This window comes from Aotus nancymaae, unplaced genomic scaffold (genome assembly GCF_030222135.1).
Source record: "Aotus nancymaae isolate 86718 unplaced genomic scaffold, 86718_ANA_hifiasm-v0.15.2.pri h1tg000014l, whole genome shotgun sequence".
Taxonomy (NCBI): Eukaryota; Metazoa; Chordata; class Mammalia; order Primates; family Aotidae; genus Aotus; species Aotus nancymaae.
In genome coordinates this window covers 51,400,386-51,417,626 of record NW_026988425.1, presented here as the reverse complement: position 1 = coordinate 51,417,626, position 17,241 = coordinate 51,400,386, and the positions used below count along the sequence as shown (strand labels likewise).

Here is a 17,241-nt window from a genome sequence, read left to right as displayed (position 1 = left end):
GGATGCATCCATTCAATTAGGATACTACCAGATCTCTGAGTGCTGCTGGGCTAGACTACTTTCCTCTTACTACTAAGAGCCTTCACTCTTTCCCTGGTCTTCTGTAGATGGGAATTCTAATGTGGTAAACACACAAAAAAACTTGTACAATTTTTATTAAAGGGTATTATTTTAAACTATGGGAAAAAAATAATATCCAAATTTTCCACATTTTATTCTTTTAATTTTTAATCATTTTTATTGCATATATTTATGGAGTACAATGTGATGTTTTGATCTATGTATACGTTATAGAAAGATTCAATCAAGCTAGTTAATATATGCATTGCCTCACAAATGTATCATTTTTTGTGATGAGAACAATTAAAACTCTATTTTAGCAATTTGAAATAGGCAATACATTATCGACCACGCATGGTGGCTCACATCTGTAATCCCAGCACTTTGGGAGATCAACACGGGAGGATCACTTGAGTCCAGGAGTTCAAGACCAGCCTGGACAATATAGTGTGACCCCAACTTTACCAAAAAAAAAAGATTAAAGAATAAAATAAAATAAATACGATGAGCTAACTCTATACACATGAGCTGTGGCATGACAGCCCACCACTCCAGGCCACTCAAGCAGCAGAATAAAGCTCATAAAGGTGGGTGGCTTTGGGGTCGGGGATCTGCACAGCAGGATGGCAAGGGCCGTCTAGCACTGAAAACCCTAAGCAAGAAGATGAGAAAAGAAATCAGCAGAGTGAACCAGAGGCATCCCACCAGCCAGCTCCAAAAGCAGAAGAAGGAGGCGGTTCCGGCAGAGAAGAGACAGCTGGGTAGCAGGGATGGCCCTCCTCATCACACTAGCTGTCCAGGGAGTATCTGGCCTCCCACTGAAGAAACAAATAGACGCCAGAAGCTAAGTAAAGCAGTGGAGAAGCACTTTCCGGATGCACTCTAACTCCTCTCGTTAGACACTCAACAGGAGGCAATGCTGCTTAGGCAGTTGGCTAACCAGAAGCAACGGCATCTTGCTTTTCAAGATCGGCAGGCCTACCTACTTGCTCATGCTGCTGATTTTGCTCCTAGTGAAGAGAATAACTTAGTGGGCACCTTGAAAATTGCAGGCTATGTTCGTGGGCAGATTCTGAATGTCAATAGATTGCTGCATATCATTGGACGTGGTGATTTCCAGATGAAACAGATAGATGTCTCCATGGACCCTTTCCCTTTAAATCCTAGAGTAATTAAATACCAAAGTCGATTTGTGCTATGGATACTGTCGATGATATGGAAGAAGACCTTAAGGTCCTAATGAAGGCAGACTCTGATAGACAGGAATTCTGACAAACAGAGGTTATCCGAGATCCAGTGGAGGGAGCGCAAACCTGGCCCAATGAGGAGGAGTTGATTGAGACAAAGGATTTCTTGAAGGAAAGTTCTAAGGTGGCAAAGAATATGATGATATAGAACATGAGGATTTTATGAAGGAGGAGTCTCAGGATGAAAGTGTGAAAATGAAGAAGAGGAGGAATGTGAAACTGTGACTTCAGGGGAGTCTGTGCACGATGATCTCTACGATGAGAAAGTGGATAAAGAACAAAATCAGCAGCATGGGCAAATAGGCCTGCCGATCTTGGAAATGCAAAAATGATGGAGAAATGTAAACAAGACTGGAAGAGATGTTTCCAGATGAAGTGGACACCCCCCGTGATGTGGCTGTTAGAATTCAATTTTAGAAATACAGAGGTCTCACGAGCTTCCAGACATCTCCATGGGATCCTAAGGAAAAATCTTCCTCAAGATTATGCTTGAATATTTCGGTTTCAGAACTTTTACTAATACTAGGAAAAGCATCTTTAAAGAGATTGAAGAAAAAAGTTGAAGGAGCTGTTGTTGGCTGGTATGTCACACTTCATGTCTCTGAAGTCCCTGTCTCAGTGGTTGAGTGCTTCAGGCAAGGAGCACCCTTGATTGCATTTTCTTCACTACCTCATCAACAGAAGACGTCAGTATTTAAAATGGTGGTGAGGCATGACCCTGGCAACCCTGAATCTGTGAAAGCCAAGGAGGAGCTCATATTCCACTGTGGATTCAGGTGCTTCCAAGCCTCACTTTTATTCTCTCAGCATGCTGCAGCAGACAAACATAAATTTCAGAGATTCCCCATTGCTGACATAGCCCTGGCAGTGACAGCATATGAGCCAATTCATCTTTGCTGCTTTTCAAGCAGAAAAGCAATGGAATGCACAATCTCATTGCTACGTGCCATTTTTTGTTGGTGGATCTCGACAGAATGGTCATCCAGAGAGTTGTGCTGAGTGGTCATCCTTTCAAAATTTTTACTAAGATGGCAGTGGTACATTACATGTTCTTCAATAGAGAAGATGTGCAGTGGTTTAAACGGGTGGAGCTGAGAACAAAGTAGGGCTGCAGAGGACACATCCAGGAGCCTTTAGGAACCCATGGCCACATGAAGTGCAGCTTTGATGGGAAGCTAAAATCTTAGGACACAGAGCTGATGAACCTCTATAAACGAGTTTTCCCCAAATGGACTTACGATCCATGTGTACCAGAACCAGTGCCTTGGGTAAAAAGTGAGATTATTTCAACAGTGCCTCAGGTGGGCATGGAGTAATGGATTTAAGGAGATCCTGTCTTACTGACGGCAGTCAGCACTCCAGGGATGGGAGTCACAAATTGTGTTTGGGCAAAGTTTATTTTCTATGTCAGCCTGTCAGTCTAGTGCACCATTTTGCAAGACTTTTTTGGCCTTGACAAAATGTCTCAGTTAAGCATGGAAGTTTTTCTACTACTTAATCCAAAAAGCTATTAAATCTTACTCAAATAAAAATATATGCATAAGTAAAATGCATTATTGTTAACTGTGATCACCATGCTGTACAATAGACCACTAAAGCATATTCCTCCAGTGTAACTGAGACTTTGTATCCTTTGACCACATTCCCTTTTCAACTTAGTCACTGACTTGCTGATGTTCCGCTTTCACAGAGACAGCAGTTAGGCTTGCTTCTTTCGCCTTTAAGTCGATTCTTTCCTCTGAGGGAGGGAGCCTGTCATCCTTGACGTTCATCATCGCTGGGATAGCACTCCAAAGTCACCCTCCCCATGTGGCAAATCCGGTGTCTGTCAGATGTGCCCACACGTTTGTGGCTTCTCCACAAATGGAAGAACTATGGTGATTACTGCTTAAACTTAACGACATAGTTTATTCCAGCAGGTTCCTGGTAAACAACACTGCAGCTGAGAAGGCTTATCCTGTTTATGTTAACATGAAATATCCCGGGTTGAGGCCCCCAGAGCAGGGCAGAGGCTGCACTCCCTGAATGTCAGCTGTTTGAAGGGCCGTCTGTTTTGACAAATGGTGTTTAGATAAGAAAGCCACTGTTGATGTGATCTTTTGTATCAACTTTGAGCTTTTGACGTAGATGTAGGTTCTTCTATTTCAGTATATGCCAGGCCTTCTCAAAGAGGAGACTCGTCACTCTGTGTAATGACTGGAAGTCCCCCATTGGCTAACCCTCCACACGCGGCGTGACCTTCTCAAGTTGCTGTCTCTGCATCAGGTTTCTGAAGCTCAGCACTATTATCACAGGACTGAGTCATGCTTTGTTGTGGGCCGTGCAGTGCATTGTAGCGTGTTTAGCAGCAACCTGGCCTCTGCCCACTAAATGCCAGTGCACCCTCCCACAAGTCCTGACAAGCAAAACTGTCTACAGACATTGCCACATGTCCTCTGGGGAGGGGACAAAACCACCCCCACCCACCTGCATTGAGAACCACTACTCAAAGTTCAAAAGAACATACTTTTCATAAAGGCCAGGAAGGGACAGCACCATCTGTAGAACATTCAGGAACTCTCAAATCATCCTCAGAGGGTCTCTTCTCTCATCCATGTCCACAGGGTGTCTGACTGGTCCAGCTAATTGAAACTGGAAATCACAAATATTTAAAAGACATTACCAGAAAAATTAAAACCATCCAATGAGTACTCAATAAGTATTCTTTATGTGCCTTCAACATGGTCTGCTCTCTAGATTCTTTAAAAGCGTTCTGTCTCATCAGCCTTAAAAAGGAGGGAGGGCAGGCACAGTGGCTCACATCTGTAATCCCAACACTTTGGGAAGCCCAGACGGGAGGCTCACTTGAGCCTAGGAGTTTGAGACTGACCTGGGCAATATAGAGAGACCTTGTCCCTACAAAAAATTTAAAAATTAGTTGAATGTGGTGGTGAGTTTGAGACTGACCTGGGCAATACAGAGAGACCTTGTCCCTACAAAAAATTTAAAAATTAGTTGAGTGTGGTGGTGCACACCTGTAGTCCCAGCTACTCGGGAGGTTGAGTTGGGAGGATGGCTTGAGCATGGGAGGTGGAGGTTGTATGAGCCATGATCATGCCACCACACACCAGCCTGGAAAAAAAGCAAGGCCCTGTCTGGGGAAAAAAAAAAAAGGAAGGAAATCGTGTTGCATGCTACAATATGGATGAAACTTGAGAACATTATGCTAAGTAAAATAAGCCAGGCAGAAAAAGACAAATACTGTATGATTCCACTTACATAAGGACCCTAGAGTGCTCGAGTTCAGAGAGACAAGAATAGAATGGTGGTTCCCGGGAGCTGAGGAGAAAGGGACTCAGGGAATTGTTGTTTAATGGGTACAGAGTTCCAGTTTTGCAAGATAAAAAGAGTTCTAGAGATTGGTTGCATGACAATATGAATGTAACTAACACTACTGAACTATACATTCAGAAATGGTTAAGATGGTAAATTTTAACTTAGGTGTTTTTATCACAATAAAAACTGATAATAATCAAGAAAAATAGCACCAGCCTGGTGCCCTGATGACAGGGCAGTGGTTTACGACAGGACATGGAGTGTTCAGAAAGTAGAATTAAGAATTCTGATGATAGTTCAGAAAGTAGAATTAAGAATTAAGTACAGTTTTGAAAAGGTGTCATCATTCAGAAAAGAGATTCTCCTATTATAACTTTGGTCAAATGTGGATCCTTTGAGCTGATCCTATTCCCAGAAGTCCAGAAGCTACTGTGAAGTGCATAGATCATTTCTTGAGACTTTTAGCGTTATATATCACCCTCTTCAGTGCCAGGACCTTAGAGAGGGGGTGTGTGTGTGTGTGTATGTGTGTGTGTGTGTGTGTGTGTGAGAGAGAGAGAGAGAGAGAGAGAAGTAGTTATAGTGCAGTAGCATCAACTTATAATTTCTCACAACCACTTTATAAGGAAAGGAAGCCAGGGTTGGAGGGAGAGGCCTGAAGCTCAATGAGGATAAATGAGATGGTTTCCAACAGCAGCCCCCACCAAACTCTAAAAGCCACACAGAGGCCATGCTGAGGACATGAGGAGAGGGCAGCCCCCTAGGCCACCACCTCCAGCCCAATCAGAGCAACACCACGCCCTACGCACTCCACTTGAGCTTCCACCTAAGATTCCACTTGAGGCAAGGATTCTGTGTCTAAACTTTGAAAACCACTAGATTAGGAACAACTCTAGTTTCCTTCACCACTTAAACACTCTGTAATCCCAGTGGAGCAGGCTTATGATTCATTTGATCATTGTGGCAGCCAATCACCCCCCAAAAAAGTGGGGTGCCCAGACATAATCCAGGTATGGCACTAAGACATAACAACAACAACAAAAAAAAAAACATTATGCAGCCCCTATTCTATGAAACTCATGGGGTAGTGGGATTCAACAGCATGTAAACCAAAATAACTGCTGCCCAGTATTCTAAGAGAGGGAATAATAAGGTGAGATGGAAGGAAAAAAAAGCTTTTATCACAAGAAGAAATTCTAACTAAGTCAAGCAGAAATGAAATGCAGTGAATTTTATAGCTGGGAGGAATCCTGGAGTGGTTCACAAGATGGAGGTGAGAACTGCCGGAACTGGGACCTGGGAATGAGACCCAGAGACGGAATCAAGATGCTTCCAAGGCACAGTCACTGCAGGCAGGCCCTCTCCACTTCAGAAAAACATATGCATGGCTGCCTGCAGTCCCAGCTTAGCAGTATCAGTGTCTTTCCCTCCCAGTGCCTCTCCATCCATTCCAGGAAGAACCATTTGGGTTCTGTTTGAGTTCCACGCCACTGCTGGTGGGGGGATGCACCATATCCATTAGCCAAGCCAGGGTGCTGAGCACCCTGCCTATCCCCACACTCATCATTACAGGGGCTGACACCAAGAAGAAGGGGGATGGAAAAGCTACTGAGCAGAATGGTCACCACTGCAGGAGGCTCTGAACTACCAGGCAGACGGATCTGCATGTGTGAATGTGGCTGTCCACCCTCCTGTCCAGCCCTGTTGTTATCTGCTCATATTATACTAGTCCTCTCTTATCTGCAGAGGACACATTCTAAGAACCCCAGTGGATGCCTGAAACCACAAATCATACCAAGCCCTATAGATGCTATGTTTTATTCTATACAGTACATATATAATATACCTATGATAAAGTTCAATTTATGTATTAGGCAGAGTAAGAGCTAATGAGAACAATAATAACATAGAACAATTATAACAATATGCCATATATCCATAATGTGCTCTGGAGTCATTATGAAGTAAAATAAGGGTGACTTGAACATAAGCACTATGAAACCGTGGCAGCCGATCTGATAACCAAGATGGCTCCTAGGTGGCTAACCGACAGGGAACATAGGCAGTGCTCACACACTGCACAGAGGTATGATTCACGTCCTGGGCAGAGCTCCGCGGGAACAGTGCCAGACCTGAGCACATTACTCAGAATGGTACTAAAATTAAAACTTATTTGAATTGCTTATTTTTGGAATTATTCCCTCTAATATTTTTAGACTGCTGTTGACCATAGACTAATTTAAACTGTGGAAAGTGAAACTGCAGATACGCAGGGACTGCTGTGCACCACCCGGGTCACCTGGAACCATTTCTGTGAATGAGGCATCCGGAGGAGGGAACCACAAGCCCAGACTTCATTAGCCATTAGATTCCTAGGACTGCAGTAACAAAGGACCACAAGCTGAGTGGCTTTAAACAAAGATATGTATTGTCTCACAGTTCTGGGAGCTAGAAGTCTCAGAGGAAGTTGTTACTAGGGCCATACTCTTTCTGAAACCTAGAGGGAAATCCTTGCTTGTCTCTTCCTAGCTTCTGGTTGTTGCCAGCAGTCTTCGGCATTACTCGGCTTCCAGATGCACCATCTCCCATCTTCATGGCGTTCCCCTCTGTGTGTCTGTATCTTCACATAAGCAGCTTCATGTAAGGACATGTAACCATCTTCATGTAAGGACACCATATATTCATACCGGATAAGGAGCCTGGTCCACTCCATTATTACGTCTTAACTAATTATATCTTCAATCAACCTGTTTCCAAATAAGGTCACATTCTGAGGTTCTGAGGGTTAAGTCTTCAACATGTCCTTTTCAAGGACGCAATTCAACCCATAATAGCCAAACACAGGCTTTTGTGCAAAACCTCTGAACAGAAAACCTTAAGCCTTTTCCATTTTGCTTGCACCCAGAAACATTAACAAGGTCAAAGACAATAGTAGACTAAGATATAACCCAACAAAGAAAACAAATGGCGTTAAATCCTTATAAGAGCAAAAGATGTTAAAATAAAGAATGCAAAATTTTGTATTAACTTGAAACTCCAAGTTAGAAGTTATCTGTGCCTCTGAAACCCACAGATTTGACTGCTTCATAAACATCAGTATTCTGCAATTTGCCTCATTATTCAAGACCACGCAGTACTTTATGGAAACATAAAATTGGCAACTCAGTCCTTAAACCATATGTTTTAATAAGTAGCAGCTAATCAGGCAAAGCGTTTGCATGTCTGCTATTTTGGGACTGTTTCAACATCTCCCAGGGATTGTAAATGTCCTTATTTGCAGCAAACTGTACCCAAGGTAGTATCAAAATATAAACCACAGCTATGCAATTATGCTACTGTGAGAATATGTTCTCAGCAGGTGAGAAAATAAATGCTTGCAAGATAATTAGTAATGAAGGAAAAAGCCTATGAGCCTGTAAAATCAAAAGCAAGCTAGTAATGAAGGAAAAGCTTGAGGCAGAGACCAGGTGAGGAAATACGGACTCCACGGAGATATCATTGAGCTCTAATGCAAAGACTAATTTTGTCTAAATATTGAGAGCTGTCTTACAATGAGATTAGTTGTCTCCAACCTGGGACTGACCATGTTACAACCTTGGCCCAAAGATCAGCTTTACTGACTTTGTGTACTAAGAGAGAGAGACATAGAGAGAGAGAATGTTAGAGAGGCATGACAGGGTTGAGGAGGGATGAGTGGGAGAAACACAGCTCCTTTTCAGGGGTCTTGCTTTAAAATGCAAACGTTCAGGCTCAAGACTCAACTCAAGCACAATCTCCAGTAAGTAGTGTTTTACAATTCTGCTCTAAGCCCCCACCCACCACCTACTGGCTAGGCTGAGCTGTACTAAATAGCCCCTTCTCATTACTCTCACAAACCCTGAAAAGATAGAGTGCCGCTGCATCCTCCTTTCCATTGATCCACTATAATATTTTAGCATTCTCTTTCACTTTCTAAAATTTCCCAATTTCGTTTAAACAGTTCATGGTCAACTTACTTGTTCATTCTTGTCCTCTGCCTGCCCCTGCCATGGGGCCTTGCATCTCCCATTCAACGAAAAGGACAGAAACTGTGTTGCATTTCTTTTTTTGCTTCCAGTGGCTAGAGATGCCTGGCATGCAGCAATTAACCAATAATTTGTTAAACTTAGCTAAATTAAATAGAAGTGTTCTTCAGCCATTAACACCATACTGTCCAGTCACTTACCAGCTTACCACACAGGAGGGACCCCTAATATCAGAACACTGGGGCAATAGAGAAGGGAGGAGCACACAAAAAAGACCAGCAAGTGTCAAAGAAAGGCTTTACCTGTTTTACCCCCATCTTAGCCTATTTTCTGCTGCTATAACAGAATATCTGAGATTAGGTAATTTTTTTTTTTGAGACTGGGTCTCACTCTGTGGCTGAGGCTGGAGTGCAGTGGCATGATCACTGCAGCCTCAACCTCCCAGTCTCAATCAATCCTCTCTCCTCAGCCTCCCAAGTAACAGAAATCACAGATGTGCAACACCAACCTGACTAATTTTTTTTATTTTTTTGCAGAGACATAGTCTTACTATGTTGCCCAGGCTGGTCTCAAACTCCTGGGCTCAAGTAATCCTCCTACCTCAGCCTCCCAAAGTGTTGGGATTACAGGCATGAGCCACTGTACCCAGCCTGGGTAAGTTATTTAAAAAATAAAGGTATCCCTTATAGTTCTGGAGGCTGGGAAGTCCAAGATTGGAGGCTGCATCTGTTCAGCTTATTGTGAGGGCCTCGTGCTGTGTCATAACATGGCAGAAGGCATCACGTGGTGGGAGCACATGCAAGAGCAGCCAGCGGGGCAGGCACAGGAGCGGAGACAAAGGAGGAGGCCAACCTGTTTCATTACAACCAACTCTTCATGACAATGAAACCATCTGCATGAAAACTAATCCAATCTTGCAAAAAAGACATTAATCCCTCTTACTGACCCAACTACCTTTTAAGGTCCCACCCCCCAATACCGTTACATTGGCAATTACATTTCAGCCTGAGTTTAGCAGGGACAAATCACACCCAAACCATAGCATCACTTCTACCCAACTAGGCAGTCCTTTTCCACCCACCAGCCAGGAGGGTAGTAAGCACCAAGGCCTGCCTATAAGGATCTTTATCTCAGACACACTCAGGCAGCACCCAGGGGTCATATGTGGCCACCTGCTCAGGCTCTGAAGATTCTTTCTTTATCTCTTTCTTAGACTATATATCTTCCCACATATTTTGCTTTTCTTCCCGGCTCCACACGCTTTTGTCTCTGTAATCAGATCAAATTCAACTACCCCTGATTTTTAGCAGTCATACGAGCCACAACTAGCATTTGTTCATTTAAAAAAAAAGAGTATGCACATTTCTCAAAGCAAAGTGAAGAATTGTCCTCAATGGGAAAGCTCCTCAGCAACAGCTATTGATCCTGAAGCTGCCTCTCTCCACAACTGGAGTGGGGAAAACCTACAGGTCAAGGGTCTTGTGATTCTTACTACAGACAGCAGGGCTACCATGAAGCTTCTAGTACACCTTAGGAAATTCCATAGAAAAACAACAACAACCCAAAGGAAACCCCTGAACTATTCAGTCAATGATTATGTATTAGTCCGTTTTCATGCTGCTGATAAAGATATAACCAAAACTGGGAATGAAAAGGGTTTTACTTGGACTTAACAGCCTCAGAATCATGGCGGGAGCAAAAGGCGCTTTCTTACATGTCAGCGGCAAGAGAAAATGAGGAAGATGCAAAAGCGGAAACCCCTGATAAAACATCAGATCTTGTGAGACCTATTCACTACCATGAGAACAGTATGGGGGAACTGCCCCCATGATTCAAATTATCTCCCACTGGGTCCCAGGGTGAGGGAATTATGGGAGTACAATTCAAGATGAGATTTAGACGGGGACACAGAGCGAAACCATGTCATTCCACCCCGGCCCCTCCCAACCTCATGTCCTCACATTTCAAAACTAATCATGCCTTCCCAGCAGTCCCCCAAAGTCTTACCTCATTTCAGCATTAATCCCAAAGTCCAAAGTTTCATCTGAGGCAAGGCAAGTCCCTTCTGCCTATGAGCCTGTAAAATCAAAAGCAAGCTAGTTACTTCCTAGATCCAATGGGGGTTTAGGTATTGGTTAAATGCAGTCATTACAAATGGGAGAAACTGGCCAAAACAGAAGGATCACAGGGCTCATGCAAGTCCAAAATTCAGCGGGGCTGTCAAATTTTAAAGCTCCAAAATGATCTGCTTCAACTCCAGGTCTCACATCCGGGTCACATTGATGCAACTGGTGGGTTCTCATGGCCTTGGGCAGCTCTGCTCCTGTGGCTTTGCAGGGTACAGCCTCCCTCTCAGCTGCTTTTATGGGCTGGTGTTGAGTGTCTGTGACTTTTCCAGGCACTGTAGGTGGATCTACCATTCTGGGTCTGGAGGATGGTGGCCCTCTTCTCACAGCTCCACTAGGCAGTGCTCCAGTAGGGACTCTGTGTGGGGACTCCAACCGCATATTTCCCTTCTGCATTGCCCTAGCAGAGGTTCTCCATGGGCACCCAGCCCTTGCAGCAAACTTCTGCCTGGGCATCCAGGCATTTCCATACATCTTCTGAAATCTAGGTGGAGGTTCCCAAACCCCAGTTCTTGACTTCTTTGCACCTGCAGGCTTAACACCAGGTAGAAGCTGCCAAAGGTTGGGGCTTTCACCCTCTGAAGCCATGGCCCAAGCTCTATGTTGTCCCCTTCCAGCCATGGGTGGAGTGGATGGGACACAGGACACCAAGTTCCTAGACTGCATGCAGCATGGGAATCCTGGGACCTGCCCACAAAACCAATTTTTCCTCCTAGATCTCCCTGTCTGTGATGGGAGAGGCTGCCACAAAGGTCTCTGACATGCCCTGGAGATATTTTCCCCATTGTCTTGGGGATCAACATTTGGCTCCTCGTTACTTATGCAAGTGTCTGTAGCCAGTTTGAATTTCTCCTCAGAAAATGGGATTTTCTTTTCTATCACATTGTCAGGCTGCAAATTTTCCAAACTTTTATGCTCTGCTTCCCTTTTAAAACTGAATGCCTTTAACAGCACCCAAGTCATCTCTTGAATGCTTTGCTGCTTAGAAATTTCTTCCACCAGATATCTTAAATCATCTCTTTCAAATTCAAGTTGCACAAATATCTAGGCTAGAGGTAAAATGCCAGCAGTCTTTTTGCTAAAACATAACAAGAGTCACCTTTGCTCCAGTTCCCAAGAAGTTCCTCATTTCCATATGAGACCACCTCAGGCTGGATTTCATTGTCCATGTCATTATCAGTATTTTCATCAAAGCCATTCAACAAGTCTCTAGGAAGTTCCAAACTTTCCCACATTTTTCTGTCTTCTTCTGAACCCTCTAAACTGTTCCAACCTCTGCCTGTTGCCCAGTTCCAAAGTTGCTTCCACATTTTGGGGTATCTTTTCGGCAACAACCCACTCTACTGGTACCCATTTACTGTATTAGTCTGTTTTCACATTGCTAATAAAGACATACCCAAGACAGGGAAGAAAAAGAGGTTTAATTTAACTTACACTTCCACATGGCTGGGGAGGCCTCAGAATCATGGTGAGAGGTGAAAGGTACTTCTTACATGGTGGCAGCAAGAGAAAATGAGGAAGATACAAAAGCAGAAACCCCTGATAAAACCATCAGATCTCATGAGACCTATTAACTACCATGAGAATAGTATGGGGGAAACCGCCCCCATGATTCAAATTATCTCCCACAGGGTCCCTCTCACAACATGTGGGAATTATGGGAGTACAATTCAAGGTGAGATCTGGGTGAGGACAAAGAGCCAAACCATATTAGATTATTACATTAAAAGGTCCTACGTGAGTCATAGCACTGAGTTAGCTGCTAATAGAGACAGCTAATGAGTTACAGTCTCTACCTGAGTCTTACGGTCCAAAGAATGGAGAAGACAGGGAATTCTCAATTTGGTTTCTCAATTCACAAAATGTGGTTTCCAAATCAGCAGTATTACATGGAAACTTGGGAGAAATACAAATTAGCAGACTCTAGGTAAGAAGTACTGAATTGAAAACTCAGGATATGGTCAGCATTCTGTGTTGTAGCAAGCTCTCCTAAAACTCTCATACATGCTAAATTTTGGAAGCCAGTGCAGTTGACACATGAAGTAAGTTGACAAACTATCATACCATTGCAGTCTATGTTACAAGGCAGTGCAAAAGTAGGTACTTGCTTTGTCTGAGCTATAGCTCAGGTCTGGAGAGCATGGTTTTGTTATCTTATCTTAGCCGCCAGGTGCTTTCCTCACATTTCACAGGCTTGGGATGTTGGCAACATAGTGAGAGTGTAATATTGTATGGCTGATAGTGTACAAGACTCATGCAAGTTTTATTTTGCCTGGCTATGTGATATAAAACCACAGGACCGCAGGACCTCAGGCAATTTGCTTTCTTTGTTGCACCAGGGGCTCTGGTGGGCTCAAGAGCTGACTTTTGATGGGCTTTGGAGCACAGAGCAAGCAGATGGAAATTTTTCTCTTTGGAGACAGGTACTAGTCAGCCTTTACAGATCTGCTCCCACATTCTAGTTCCATTAAAGATAAACCAGATAATTCAAACCAACTCTTAGGCTGAGTTGAATTTTTTAAAGCTTGATGAAATATACAAAAAAAATTGTAAAAGGATCAAATAGCTAACAAGAGAGTGAGGATTTACTTGGCCATGATTTAGTAAAAAATAAAAATTCAGAGAGGGGGACCCACACCTGGGCTGCCTTTGTCCTGAAGAGACAGATAAAAGGCAGAGCAGAACTTTTGACATCTTATGAGAGAACAGCAGGGGAAAAGGCATCATCTAGACGCTGTTAAAAAGGGACTCCAGTGCTTGAGGTTGATATCCTGAGGACTGCATAGTAGAAATAAGTGCAAACTGCAATTAAACCTGTTCTCACTTGCAGTTTGACTGCAACTCATTTGTGCAGCCCACAAAGTCTCAAGCCCTGCAATTAAATTTACATGATCCCGGATTGCACTTCCAGATACCTCCAACGCCTAGCAGAAGCAAAAGAAAATTCTCCTTGGGAAAAGATAGCATTCTAGACCAAGAATTATTTTTACAAGAAATGTTTTCAAAGACAATGGTCCAACACACAATAAAATATAATCAGTCCTCAAAGAGACAGAGCAACATGAACAACAACCAGCACAAATGGCAACAGAATTGTACACACAGGTAGTCCAGATAATGAAATTATGAGACACAAACTATAAAACTACTGTAATTAATGTGCTCAAATAGATCAAAACAAAACTAAATTATTTCAGCAAAGAACTGGAAAAGGTAGAAAGTAACACTGCAGATTTGAAATGGAAACAAGTTGAAATTCAGGAACTAAAGAATACAATAACCAAAATTTAAAACAATGTACTGAGTTACCAGCAGGGTAGAGGAAGCTGAAGGAAGAATTAGTGAACTGGAAGATATGTCCCAAGAAATAGAATGAAACACAGAGAGTAAAAGGAATGGAATATAAAAAGGAGGATAAGAGACATAAAGGCCGCAGTGAGAAGATCAAATGTAGGTTAAACTGGAGACCCAGAAAAGAGGCGAGACAATGGGCCAGAGCAGATATGCTCAGGTAACTTCCCTTTTCTGTGAGACAAGATGATCACTTTCATGGAGCTCTTGGAAGTGATTCCACACTCTACCACTTAGTGGCAGACATTGTGCCTGAAGGGGTTATAGAGGGACCAATAACATTTATCCATTTTAAATAAATACTTCTTTAATCAATACAGTTGAAATGCTTCAAATATTTACATTATTTTCTCATGACTACTTCAAATAATAAATTTGACACCAGTGGTTAGTTACCACATTATCCAAAAAGAAGCACTCTAATTATATTCCAGTACTTTGAAAGGCCAAGGTGGGAGTATCACTTGAACCCAGGAGTTTGAGACCAGCCAGGGCAGCATAGTAAGTCTTCATCTCTACAAAAAATAAACAAAATTAGCCAGGTGTAGTAGCAGGCACCCATGGTCCAAGCTACTCTGGAGGCTAAGGTGGAAGGATCACTTGAGCCCCGGAGGTCAAGGCTGCAGTGAGCCGATACATATTATAAAATATATGTAAGATAATATATATTACATAAGATAAAATATATAAGAAAATATACATATATAATCATCATGCATATTTATATACTATGTCTGAGCAAATCCAGAAGACTGGAAGAAGGGTTTTGCAAGAGTTGATTCAAATGGGTGTTATCAGCTAAATGAGTACAGTTAAGGAATCCTGGGTGGTTATACCTGAAGGGAAAGACAGAGGAGGAGCCAACAGCACAGTCTGTCCACTGTCCTCACAATCAGGCACCCAGGACTCAGGACTGGACTCCATCCTGAGATGGCCTGTTGGCAGAAGCTATAGGAACTACAGACTGCTTTGCTACACGTGAGACAGAGGATAGTTTAGAGTTGGTGGTTGGCAGCCCCCAGTTCATCAAGCAACAGAGCTTGGCAATTGTTCAGTCAAGACTTTAAGGAATGAAGCAATCAATCAGCAACTCAGGAAGAGCAAGCAAAGAACCCTGGGCATACCTTCTAGGGGACAGCCTGCAGCAAAGGCAGGAGCCATTGTGAAGCAGGTGTCCACTGGCATTTGAAGTGGACACCCAACCCTGTGAGTAGTGAATTATTATTGTCCATTTAGCTTCTTTATAACTCATGAGCAGGTAAGGCCTAGTAACACACAGGTGAGGTATTTAGGAATCACCATGGAAAACTGAGATCCCTGGGAATTATGTTACTGTAGTGTATTTATCCTGCACAGAGACACAATGATCAATTGCTCATCTGACCAGCTTTTCCCTCCAGGATTGAATGCGACATTAAAACACAGAAATACTGCACAGCCTTTATTTTGTGCTCAAATCAAAACACTGTGAAAGGCAACTCCTAAACAAAACAGAAGCCTGTGGAAAAATAGGATTCACAATGTAAGTAGAAATTTCTCGCTTGGTTTTTTTGTTGTATTTTAGAAGAAGTCTAATGTAAACATGAGGCTAAGTTCCGATGATATATAGTAAAGCGGTCATGTTAGCATGTTTATGCTATAGATTTCAGTTTTAGGCCAATGACTTGATAAGAATGATTTAGTTATTTAAAACGTCTTAATAATGCATTCTGCCTTAAGGCATGTCAAAACCTAAAACATCACCAGAAATAAGATGTTCTATACTAATTAAAAGGAATAGTGCTCTTAGTCTAAAAGAAAATGTATGATTCCTAAAGGAAAAGGCACATGGATTAAATGAGTTCTTGTTGTTTTTTAGTTTTGACAAAACAGTTTATTTTAGATCTAAACATCCCCCTGCCATACTATGAGCCTAAAAATTTTTGTATATTTTAACTAGAAAGAGAAACTAACCAGAAATAAAGAAGATAAACAGATTCGCTCAATAAAGTCTCATTTTCCAAGCAAGAATACCGGCAAGTTGTTAAAAAAAAAAAAAAAGCCTGTTTGCAGTTCCAACAGTTGCAACGTACCTAAACGAGTATTTGTAAGAAAAGGAAGGTCTTGCTATCTAATGAGAAGAACACAAGGCAGGTGGCTCAAAAATTCAGGTGGCTCAGGTCCTATCCCTGTGATACAAACAGCTTCCAGCATAAGGAGCTGATTGTAAATCAAGACTGATCACATTTAGCTAACACCTGGGGCAACAGTCCCGACGTTCTATTCTAAGAGGCACACGTACTAACCCATTTCATCTTCACAACAGCCCTATGAGGGGAGCAGTGTCATGACCCCTGTTCTAAGGTAAGGAAGCCAAAGCAGGGAGTGCGCTCCCTGCCTGTCACATGATGGTGGGCCCCAGACAGGAGGTTGTAGGCTCTCAGTGCTTCCCGGAGTGTGGTCCATACACCCGCCCCAGGGGGAGAACCATTTGTTACTGAACTGTTTCCTGTAGTAATGTAAAGTCTCTTTTTTTCAAAGCAGGAGTGAAAGTTTATTTAAAAGCTTTAGAACAGTAAGGAAAGAAAAAAGAAGAAAAGTTCAACTTGGAAGAGGGCCAAGTGGGCAGCTTGAGAAACCAAGTGTGCCAGTAATGGAACGTCTTCTAAAGCTTTGATGGCAATTTGACAGAATACTATTATATCTGTCAAAATCAAGTAATATTTTAAGTGGGGCTTGTATTGGGATTTTTCATTTCATTTTTTACAAAGGCAAAAATTTGTTATTATGCAAGTATCAGTCTGTAATGGATCGGGAATTTTGCTAAAGCTGTTCCTCCACCACAGAGAATGTGAGGAGCCCTGATCCCAAAGTTCAGAGACCGCCCAAGTTCAGTGCTGACGAGAAGGACCCGACAGCCCACCTGTCTTCAGTAGAAACCACTGCTAATGGCAGAGCATGTGTCCCGGGACTGACCACTGCCCCACAGAGAAGGTAGAGGGGCTAAAGGAGTTAGCGGTGCAGGGTACAAGGTTGGCCATCCTCTGAGTCCTCTTTGGTGATCCCAAAATTTCCCCCACTCGTGTGTGTGGTAAGCTGAAAATAAATTGTGCTTCGGCTGCTTTAAGAACCTTCATTAGAGCGTGAATACTAACAGTG

General features: G+C 42.8%; 1 pseudogene; it reads left to right on the top strand.

The window, feature by feature from the left end:
• The first annotated feature begins 830 nt into the window (after positions 1-830).
• LOC105720622 (pre-rRNA-processing protein TSR1 homolog) lies at positions 831-2,623 on the top strand (annotated as a pseudogene).
• The last annotated feature ends 14,618 nt before the right edge of the window (positions 2,624-17,241 follow it).